The sequence below is a fragment of the Zingiber officinale genome, unplaced genomic scaffold (assembly GCF_018446385.1).
Source record: "Zingiber officinale cultivar Zhangliang unplaced genomic scaffold, Zo_v1.1 ctg251, whole genome shotgun sequence".
Taxonomy (NCBI): domain Eukaryota; kingdom Viridiplantae; phylum Streptophyta; class Magnoliopsida; order Zingiberales; family Zingiberaceae; genus Zingiber; species Zingiber officinale.
In genome coordinates, this window is record NW_024589922.1 from 148,603 (window position 1) to 159,752 (window position 11,150).

General features: G+C 42.9%; 2 long non-coding RNA genes across 2 annotated transcripts; both read left to right on the top strand.

The window, feature by feature from the left end:
* Positions 1 to 1,419: 1,419 nt before the first annotated feature.
* LOC122037305 lies at positions 1,420 to 2,672 on the top strand. Its single transcript, XR_006127608.1, has 4 exons — positions 1,420 to 2,126; positions 2,253 to 2,323; positions 2,399 to 2,462; positions 2,618 to 2,672. It is a non-coding gene; the product is annotated as an uncharacterized LOC122037305 (long non-coding RNA).
* Positions 2,673 to 9,238: 6,566 nt separating this feature from the next.
* LOC122037304 lies at positions 9,239 to 10,491 on the top strand. Its single transcript, XR_006127607.1, has 4 exons — positions 9,239 to 9,945; positions 10,072 to 10,142; positions 10,218 to 10,281; positions 10,437 to 10,491. It is a non-coding gene; the product is annotated as an uncharacterized LOC122037304 (long non-coding RNA).
* Positions 10,492 to 11,150: the final 659 nt, after the last annotated feature.

The window sequence follows — 11,150 nt, forward strand, 5'->3', positions numbered from 1 at the left end:
GACCTTTCGTCGAGGGTTTCTTCCGCATAGCTATGCTACTTTCACGCGTGACCATGAAAGGCGTGAAGTTTACTCGGACTGAGGATTGCAAGACCAGCTTTTAGGAGCTGAAGCGGAGACTAGTGTCGGCTTCGATTTTTGGTTTTTACCTTCTGGAGAGGACGGATATGTCCTCTACACCAACGCATCTATTCAGGATTTGAGCGCTGTTCTGATGCAGCACGATTGAGTAGTCTCTTATGATTCTCGATGGTTGAAGGAGCATGAGAAGAGTCTACTCAGTACATGATCCGTAAATGGCCGCTATTATTTTTGCCCTGAAGATTTGGCGGCAGTACCTGTATGATATTACATTGAGATTCTCACTGACCATCGGAATCTCAAATATCTGTTCACTCAGAAGGAACTTAATCTTCGACCGAGGAGATAGATGGAGTTCTTGAAGGATTATGATTGTACCATTAGCTATCACCTGGGAAAAGCTAATGTGGTTACCGATGCACTTAGCTAGAGGTCTAGAGGGACTTTAGCTTGCCACCGAGTTGTGGTCACAGATTTGATTCAGGATTTCTCTGAGTTAGACATTGAGGAGCAGGGACAGACAGAGCAGGGTATTCTTGTTACCATAGTTGCTCAGTCGTTAATCAGGACGAGAATCCGAGAGGCCCAGTTGTTGGGACCTCATAGAGCTCAACGTGAGGCAAAGTGGTCCATACTATCGGACAGAAGATGTTAGAGGCATATGACTGCTAGAAGAGTTACGCTGACCGGAGTGGGAGACTCTTAGAGTTCTCCATTTGTGACCAGGTATTTTTGCGAGTTTCACCCAAGAAAGGGGTGAAGAGATTGACCTCAGAGGTAAGCTAGCTCTGTGATACATTGGACCTTTCTAGATCTTAGAAAGGATTGGAGCAGTAGCTCACTAGTTGGTAGTATCGCCGTCCTTGATTGGCGTGCACGATGTATTCCACGTATCCATGCTGATGAGATACGTGCCCGACCCGACGCATGTGCTGACAGATATTCCAGTTCCAGTTCAGCCTGACATAACTTATGAGGAGGTTCCGGTACGGATTCTCGACCGGAAAGAGCGTCAGTTGCGGAACAAGACTATCCGGCTGGTTAAAGTCGGATGGCAGCATCATTCGGATGAGGAAGTTACTTGGGAGCTCGAGGATACGATCCGAGCTCGATACCCCATCTTTTCACTTGTGGTATGTGATTTAATTTACCGTTCAGCATTTATTATTGTTACTTGTTATTAGTACTTGCTGATGGTAGATACTGAAATTTGGGGACCAAATTTTTATTAGTGGGGGAGAATGTAAAATACCGGGAAAAAAAATAGGGAATATTAATAAGGGAATTTTCCGGAATTTTTAGAAATTTTTCGGGAATTTTTCGGAGCTCGTACGGACGAGTTAACGGGGATAAAAATGGGGTCCGGAAAAGCCTGTTTAGGCTACCTCGTTTTAAAGAGGAAATGTTTGATTTTTCTCCCTTTTTCTTTATTCTTTTTCTTATTTTCCTCCGCCGTTTTCTTTCATTGCCGCGCGCCCGAAGTCCTCACCCCCTTGCCCTAACCGGCGCCGAGCTAACCGCTCGCGATTTAAGCCCCGATCAAGGTTTGTTCCTTTTTCTTCTTCTCCGCTCTGCCGTCCCCAAATCGCCGGTGCCTAGCCTCTGCCCCGACTCCAGCGATGCCACTGCCGGCACCGATTTCCCAGCCTCGGCTGCCTTTCCTCTATGCCCTAGCATCTCTGCCGATGCCACTGTCTCTCTTTCTCCCGACGCCGAGCAGCACCGAGCCCTAGGTGCCAACGCCGTCGACGCCTTTTTCCGACCTCTTCTGTGCCACTCCGAGACTCCTTGTCCGAGTTCTCACCGTGCCCTAGCCCCCGCTCAGCAGATAGCCGGCTGCCAACACTCAAAGCAATTGTCGATTTGTAGCCTCTGCCCTAGCCTCTGTTTCCGACGCTGGTAAGGGTTCTGCCGTGGCCACCACTTGGGATCTGTATGTCGTCGTCGCCCCTTTGCTCTGGTTTACTGCCTCAGTAGCCCTTGCTGGAAACAACACCGGTGACCTAACTCCTCCGTCCTCTAATCCAGTGAGCTACTGGATGAAGGTAAGGATTAGGTTGAAATTTTAGTTGTGCACTAGTAGTTGATTGGGTTGTTGATGCATTTGTAGTGTGATTTCTTTCGATTCGATTGTTGGAAGACAGTGACCTAGTTGGTTCCGGTTATCACAGCATCAAGAGTTTGTTGCTGTCTCTGTTTGATTCCGGCCACCACCCCCTGTCAACAGCTTGACACACCTGAGGTAAGATTAGGTTGTAAGATGGGTTGTTGTTTGATTTGTGATTCCCAATTATTGATCTCAACATGATCTGATCAGTAGGAAGGATTCCAGCAGCAAACGATCCTACTTCCAACAGTGATAAAACGGCTGTGAGTTTCAGGTAAGGCATAGGAATTTGATATATGCTATTGATCATGTATGGGTTGAATTGGGTTTATGTGTTGGTCAGGGATTTGCCCTAAACTAGGGTTAGAGAGTTATTTAGCTATTTATGAGAATGTAGCTAAATGAAATATATTTATATTCGTGACACAGGATCTTGACGCGAGACGAGTATCTTGGAGTCAGATTTGGATCACTTTATTGGAGGCGGGTACTTTGACTTGTGTCTTTTGATATGCATGATAATATGTTTAACATATAACAGTAATTGTGTTACTTGTTTATTTCGGTTGGTCACTACATGATTAGTACATGTTGTTTGTTTATTTATTCTGCATTGCATATTGTCTACCTGATCACATATGCCTTAGGTAGTGACCTAACCACATGCTCTGTTATATTCTGGACCTAGGGTTTATTTGATACCCTCTTTGATTTGTGTACCTTCTATTTGATACGTCTTCTTGTGGTACACACTTTGTATCTATTTATATGGATCATGCCATGTTATTCATGAGATTGCCATGTTCAGTATCATGCATCATGATTGCATGCTGTGCGATTGTCGGCTCTACTTTGGTTGAGCTCATCGCCAGTTACATGTACTGCACACATCACCCATGGATTTGTATATCTGGCTGGTGTGTGGCGGTTCTGCTGTTTGGCTCCGTTGGTCTGAGGACTCAGCGTGGTAGCCGGCAGTCAGTTCCGCTCTGTTTGGCTCCGTTGGCATTTAGGGTAGCAGCGTGGTAGCCGGCAGATGGTGGACTTTGTTTGGCTCCGTTGGTCAGGAGACTCAGCGTGGTAGCCGGCAGAGATATCCTCCCCGTCATCGTGTACCGGGAGATGAGAGCATTGAGCTCCCCATTTATGATTTGGGGTCACAGGACAGGAGTACTCCGACAGCATTCTGTCATTGCACAGGAGCATTGATTTCAGAGTATGGGGTTGACATATGCATTTATTGCATTTTTATTTGTTTGTGATTGCTGCACTTATATGCTGCATTTGTTTGGATGCATTGATTGACATGCATACAGGATTATGACTCACTCGGTCTGACGACCTGTTACCTTTATACTTTGATCCGGTCAGTACAGTTATCTTCTGATTTCATTTCAGTTGCATTTATCCTCCTCATATTCAGGAGACTGTACGCATGATTAGTGTTGTCTGTTATTTGTTTTATTATGCATATCAGTTGTACCTGCTGAGTGTTGGACTCACCCCGCCTCCATTGTTGATATTTTCAGGTTGAGGCTGTCCGGAGCAGTTCCAGTCGCTGGCCCCCATCTGCACGTAGAGCTAGTTCTCTACTAGGTTGTTATTTGCTTTATTTTGGTTTTTCTTCCATCAGACTATGTTTTAGTTTTGTTTTGGATTTTATTTATGGATATTGTACGGATTGTTACCGTTTGATGGATTTTTGGATGGTTTGGTTTTTATTCTACTATATGCCTGCCTAGACGGCAGAAGAGGTGAGTTCGTTGGATTTGAGCTTTACGAATGTAGTGGAGTAGCGTGGATTTCGAGTCAGAGTCCTATTGTTGTTGTTTACTATTATTAACTGCGTGGTTGTGACAGCCAGAGGCTGGATATCTTTATTAACTGCGTGGTGTTTGTCTTTATTTTTTTTTGTTATCATTCCAGCCGCCTGTGGCTGATGTATATGTGATATGTAGAAAGTTTCATATTGTCCGCCGTACAGGGGAGATGCTGCCGAAATTTCTTCGGACAGAGACTCCTCTGGGGCGTGACAATTTTAGTGGTATCAGAGCAGGTATACGATACTTGCTGTGTGTTTTGGATTTTTACGATCTTTGTTTTCGTATTTTGCATAGTTGGTATAACCTGATACCAATTGATATGGTATCAGAGCGCCAAAGTTTGGCGATACTTGTTGGATTTTCGTGTGTTGGATTTTTGAGATTTATCTGATACCAATTTATTTGGTATCAGAGCGGGTTATGATACCTGCTTTCGGTGTTCTGGTGATTTATCGGATACCTGTTTTTGGGTATTCTGGATTTTTGGATTTAGCCCAAGTTTGCGAGTCAAACTGGGTAGTTGTTTGAGTGACATGAATTTTTCCATTACGATTGAGTTTGGATTTCCGTTTCGGATTTATATGGATTTCCGTTGTTGTTCTCGATCGGAAATTTTGAGGTCAATTTGGGGACTGGACAGCGACGGAACATCTCCAGACGGCATATAGGTATGATGTTTAATTTTATAGTTTATGACAGGTATTAGCATTCTTTATTTAGTACCTGTCTGGTTGCTGTAGCACATATTTTTTGTGATGAGTTAGCCATTAAGCATGGTTGACCTTAATAGAGATCAAGGATTATAGTCTCTGGTGATTTTTCACATCATACCATCAGTAGATTTTAGCTTCTGTTACTATTAGTAGGAGATGGAGGCACATACCAGCCTCTGCTATTGTTAGCTGGGTAGTGGATGATACCTACATATTTATGTTGTTTTAGCCAGTGGAGGTTTTATACTCATATCTTTTGGATATTAGGATACCCGATATGATGAAAAATTGTTCATTAGGGGAGTTACCATGTTTGATCATTATTGAGAATGGTTTGAGGTTGAGGGATATTGTGAGATCAGATATTTTGATGTGTTGATTTCTAATGATTTAAGAGAGTAAATGTTATGTGGTTGTTGATGATCTTTTAGTGGATAACTATTTTGATGATCTTTTATTTGGGTTGTCATTGATGGTGATATAGTGAGTATCATGTATGATGTTCACAGGTTGATGTTTATAGTTGGTGATCAGATTATAAATTGGAAGCTAGAGAGTTTATGTGCCTATGAGATTTTTGATTTTAATAAATCTGGTTAATTATGGTTAGTTAACAGGATGATAAAATTGATATTTGTTTCATCTGATATTGAACTATGTGGATAAATAATGATTTGATGTTTTGAATGCTAACTTACCCTCATGGAGAGTAGAGACTTATTCATCTGATATTAGTGGGCTGATATTTTTGAGGATAAAAAAAAAATGAGGGTGTCTTGATGATATTGAATTCTAGCTTTTTCTTTTGGGTCGTACACATTTATTCATATGATATTATGTGGATTGACATTCTCTAGTTTGAGATGATGTATTAGTGTTGAATTGACCCATGAACTGATTTAGTTATTTGATAATGTAGTATACCATTTGATCGTAGTTTGATATACCTTAGTTGCTTGTGGAGGATTAAGGTATTCTTGATTAGTTAGTAGATGAATGATTTAGTTTTGTTGGTTGATCAGTAGAGGATTGTCATACTCTATTCTTAGAGGTTTGAACCTTTAGGTTGTTTGTGCTTAGTTATGTATCTAGAGCACATTTGAGTACATGCTTTGTACTGACGTGGAAAGGACGGATTCAGCCGTATATCATTGTCGGCTTGGATAGGTTATAGAGGATCGATGTATCCTATTCCATGAAAACTTTGACCATGGACTGTATATATCTGGTGGGATAACTTAGAGGGTGCATTGGGATATATGACCCCGCTGATGTAAGGAAGTGTAGAGTTAATTGCTTAACACTTATGGGATACACTCGTTACTAGTGTATACTGGGAGAGTACATTTGGATTTGTGATGATAAAATTCTTCCCATTTGATATAGTCTTGGTAGGGTATGACATTGACTTGCAATGTTATACCACGGCTGTGTATATTTTTCTTGTCCGATACTAGTTCCTTTGAACTTAGAGCAGGGTTGTTACTGGATGATTAGGCTGCTCCATTTTGAGTTGCTTTTGATTGATGTATTCATGCTTGATACATATGCATGAATTTTGTTTAGATATACCCGTAACCCATGAGTGTTGGTAGCATAAGGTTGGTCTCTTTGATTGAGCTGGTATGCTGATTTTGCATGTCTATATTGCACGTATATGATGATTGTTATGTGTTGTAGGAATCCTGGGTGGACTGTCCATTTGTAAGTAGTATATGTATCCATGTTCTGATATGGTTTGAAGGTTCCTTGTGAATCATAGATATGTAGTTGGGTGTATGTATCTGGAGGTATTATTGAAGATATCTTGTTGATTAAATCCGAGATGTAGTATATGTACATCGGTGGTGTTTTGTTGGAGGCATTTTGTCGATTTAATCTGAGTTGTGATATGTACATATGTGTTTGGTGTGGTATCTGAGGTATCTTTTGATTATGTTTGATTTTATGAGTGCACCTGGGTTTAGTAGGTTTTATTGGAATTATATGTTGGTTATACTATATGTTATGTGAGTGTTGTTTGAGGTGTATTGTTGATTTTACCTACATTGATTTTGCACACGTGTTCGGTATGTATTGTTGGAGGTATCATACTGAATATACCTGAGTTGTGAGTATGAATGGTGTATAATAATTGGAGGATTTTGTTGATCATACATATATTGTGTGAGCATGAGTGCTAGGTGTATACATTGGTAGCAGTATGATGATTCTACTTATACTGAATGCAGAATGTGGAGTGACTGCATTATGTCATTTGTTGAATTAACCCATCAACTAATTTTCCTATCAGTGGATGACCCACTAGGATGCTGATAGAGTTGATGATGAATTTGATTAGTTACTAGGTTGTTATATCCTAGGATAACCACAGCGAATTGTGGTAGAGAGATCTTGTACAGTCTCTAGCTGGATAGTTAGGTGCCTTGGGGTACTTAGGTATTGTTTTGTGGTGGAGCGTTGCTCCCACATATCACGGATTGCTGGTAGCGGAGCATTGCTCCTATATTTATTGCAGATACATATTTCAGATTATTTGTGGTGGAGCGTAGCTCCCACATATTATTGTTGTTGTGGTAGAGCGTTGCTCCCACATATGTGGTATTTTCTGTGATGGAGTGTTGCTTTCATACTGGAGGAGCTATTCTTTGGTGATTTATGTTGTTGGTGATCAGGTTTCCGACTTATTATCAAGGATCTTATGGTTAGGAATGTCTGTGATACAGACATTATGTGTATTGGTTTTTGCCATATAGGCTTACAGTGCCTTAGATGTTTTCAGGGACTCGATGATCCTGGTATGTCGATGATGTTTGGATAGGTGTCCATTATCTTTGTGGACGATGTTGTGATCTATTACGGATCCGAGGTGAGTCACGTACACTACCTTTGCATAGATCTAGAGATGATTCGACGAGAACATCTATATGTGATTATCAGTAGTGCTGGTTTGGATTGTCTTTTGTTATGATGTTTGGAACACACGGTCACCAGTAGGAGTGTACCGTGGTTCCACAGGAGATAGAGGTTGTTACCGTTGGGAGCAGCCGAAATCAGTGTAGGAGATCCGCAGTCTTTTGTAACTCGCAGGATATTACAAACCTTTCGTCGAGGGTTTCTTCCGCATAGCTATGCTACTTTCACGCGTGACCATGAAAGGCATGAAGTTTACTTGGACTGAGGATTGCAAGACCAGCTTCTAGGAGCTGAAGCGGAGACTAGTGTCGGCTTTGATTTTTGGTTTTTACCTTCGGAAGAGGACGAATTTGTCCTCTACACCGACGCGTCTATTCAGGATTTGAGCGCTGTTCGATGCAGCACGATATGTTAGTCTCTTATGATTCTCGTCGGTTGAAGGAGCATGAGAAGGTCTACCCTGTACATGATCTGTAGATGGCCGCTGTTATTTTTGCCCTGAAGATTTGGCGGCAGTACCTGTATGATATTACATTGAGATTCTCACTGACCATCGGAATCTCAAATATCTGTTCACTCAGAAGGAACTTAATCTTCGACCGAGGAGATAGATGGAGTTCCTGAAGTATTATGATTGTACCATTAGCTATCACCTGGGAAAAGCTAATGTGGTTACCGATGCACTTAGCTAGAGGTCCAGAGGGACTTTAGCTTGCCACCGAGTTGTGGTCACAGATTTGATTCAGGATTTCTCTGAGTTAGACATTGAGGAGCAGGGACAGACAGAGCAGGGTATTCTTGTTACCATAGTTGCTCAGTCGTTAATCAGGACGAGAATCCGAGAGGCCCAGTTGTTGGGACCTCATAGAGCTCAACGTGAGGCAAAGTGGTCCATACTATCGGACAGAAGATGTTAGAGGCATATGACTGCTAGAAGAGTTACGCTGACCGGAGTGGGAGACTCTTAGAGTTCTCCATTTGTGACCAGGTATTTTTGCGAGTTTCACCCAAGAAAGGGGTGAAGAGATTGACCTCAGAGGTAAGCTAGCTCTGTGATACATTGGACCTTTCTAGATCTTAGAAAGGATTGGAGCAGTAGCTCACTAGTTGGTAGTATCGCCGTCCTTGATTGGCGTGCACGATGTATTCCACGTATCCATGCTGATGAGATACGTGCCCGACCCGACGCATGTGCTGACAGATATTCCAGTTCCAGTTCAGCCTGACATAACTTATGAGGAGGTTCCGGTACGGATTCTCGACCGGAAAGAGCGTCAGTTGCGGAACAAGACTATCCGGCTGGTTAAAGTCGGATGGCAGCATCATTCGGATGAGGAAGTTACTTGGGAGCTCGAGGATACGATCCGAGCTCGATACCCCATCTTTTCACTTGTGGTATGTGATTTAATTTACCGTTCAGCATTTATTATTGTTACTTGTTATTAGTACTTGCTGATGGTAGATACTGAAATTTGGGGACCAAATTTTTATTAGTGGGGGAGAATGTAAAATACCGGAAACAACCCGGGAATATTAATAAGGGAATTTTCCGGAATTTTTAGAAATTTTTCGGGAATTTTTCGGAGCTCGTACGGACGAGTTAACGGGGATAAAAATGGGGTCCGGAAAAGCCTGTTTAGGCTACCTCGTTTTAAAGAGGAAATGTTTGATTTTTCTCCCTTTTTCTTTATTCTTTTTCTTATTTTCCTCCGCCGTTTTCTTTCATTGCCGCGCGCCCGAAGTCCTCACCCCCTTGCCCTAACCGGCGCCGAGCTAACCGCTCGCGATTTAAGCCCCGATCAAGGTTTGTTCCTTTTTCTTCTTCTCCGCTCTGCCGTCCCCAAATCGCCGGTGCCTAGCCTCTGCCCCGACTCCAGCGATGCCACTGCCGGCACCGATTTCCCAGCCTCGGCTGCCTTTCCTCTATGCCCTAGCATCTCTGCCGATGCCACTGTCTCTCTTTCTCCCGACGCCGAGCAGCACCGAGCCCTAGGTGCCAACGCCGTCGACGCCTTTTTCCGACCTCTTCTGTGCCACTCCGAGACTCCTTGTCCGAGTTCTCACCGTGCCCTAGCCCCCGCTCAGCAGATAGCCGGCTGCCAACACTCAAAGCAATTGTCGATTTGTAGCCTCTGCCCTAGCCTCTGTTTCCGACGCTGGTAAGGGTTCTGCCGTGGCCACCACTTGGGATCTGTATGTCGTCGTCGCCCCTTTGCTCTGGTTTACTGCCTCAGTAGCCCTTGCTGGAAACAACACCGGTGACCTAACTCCTCCGTCCTCTAATCCAGTGAGCTACTGGATGAAGGTAAGGATTAGGTTGAAATTTTAGTTGTGCACTAGTAGTTGATTGGGTTGTTGATGCATTTGTAGTGTGATTTCTTTCGATTCGATTGTTGGAAGACAGTGACCTAGTTGGTTCCGGTTATCACAGCATCAAGAGTTTGTTGCTGTCTCTGTTTGATTCCGGCCACCACCCCCTGTCAACAGCTTGACACACCTGAGGTAAGATTAGGTTGTAAGATGGGTTGTTGTTTGATTTGTGATTCCCAATTATTGATCTCAACATGATCTGATCAGTAGGAAGGATTCCAGCAGCAAACGATCCTACTTCCAACAGTGATAAAACGGCTGTGAGTTTCAGGTAAGGCATAGGAATTTGATATATGCTATTGATCATGTATGGGTTGAATTGGGTTTATGTGTTGGTCAGGGATTTGCCCTAAACTAGGGTTAGAGAGTTATTTAGCTATTTATGAGAATGTAGCTAAATGAAATATATTTATATTCGTGACACAGGATCTTGACGCGAGACGAGTATCTTGGAGTCAGATTTGGATCACTTTATTGGAGGCGGGTACTTTGACTTGTGTCTTTTGATATGCATGATAATATGTTTAACATATAACAGTAATTGTGTTACCTGTTTATTTCGGTTGGTCACTACATGATTAGTACATGTTGTTTGTTTATTTATTCTGCACTGCATATTATCTACCTGATCACATATGCCTTAGGTAGTGACCTAACCACATGCTCTGTTATATTCTGGATCTAGGGTTTATTTGATACCCTCTTCGATTTGTGTACCTTCTATTTGATACGTCTTCTTGTGGTACACACTTTGTATCTATTTATATGGATCATGCCATGTTATTCATGAGATTGCCATGTTCAGTATCATGCATCATGATTGCATGCTGTGCGATTGTCGGCTCTACTTTGGTTGAGCTCATCGCCAGTTACATGTACTGCACACATCACCCAGATTTGTATGTCGGCAGGCAGTTGGCTTTGTTTAGCTCCGTTGGTCGGTGACTCGGCGTGGTAGTGGCCGTGATCGATTCCTCTGTTTGGCTCGTTGGCATTTAGGGTAGCGGCGTGGTAGCCGTGAGATGGTGGACTTTGTTTGGCTCCGTTGGTCGGAGACTCAGTAGTAGCCGGCAGAGATATCCTCCCCGTCATCGTGTACCGGGAGATGAGAGCATTGAGCTCCCCCATTTATGATTTGGG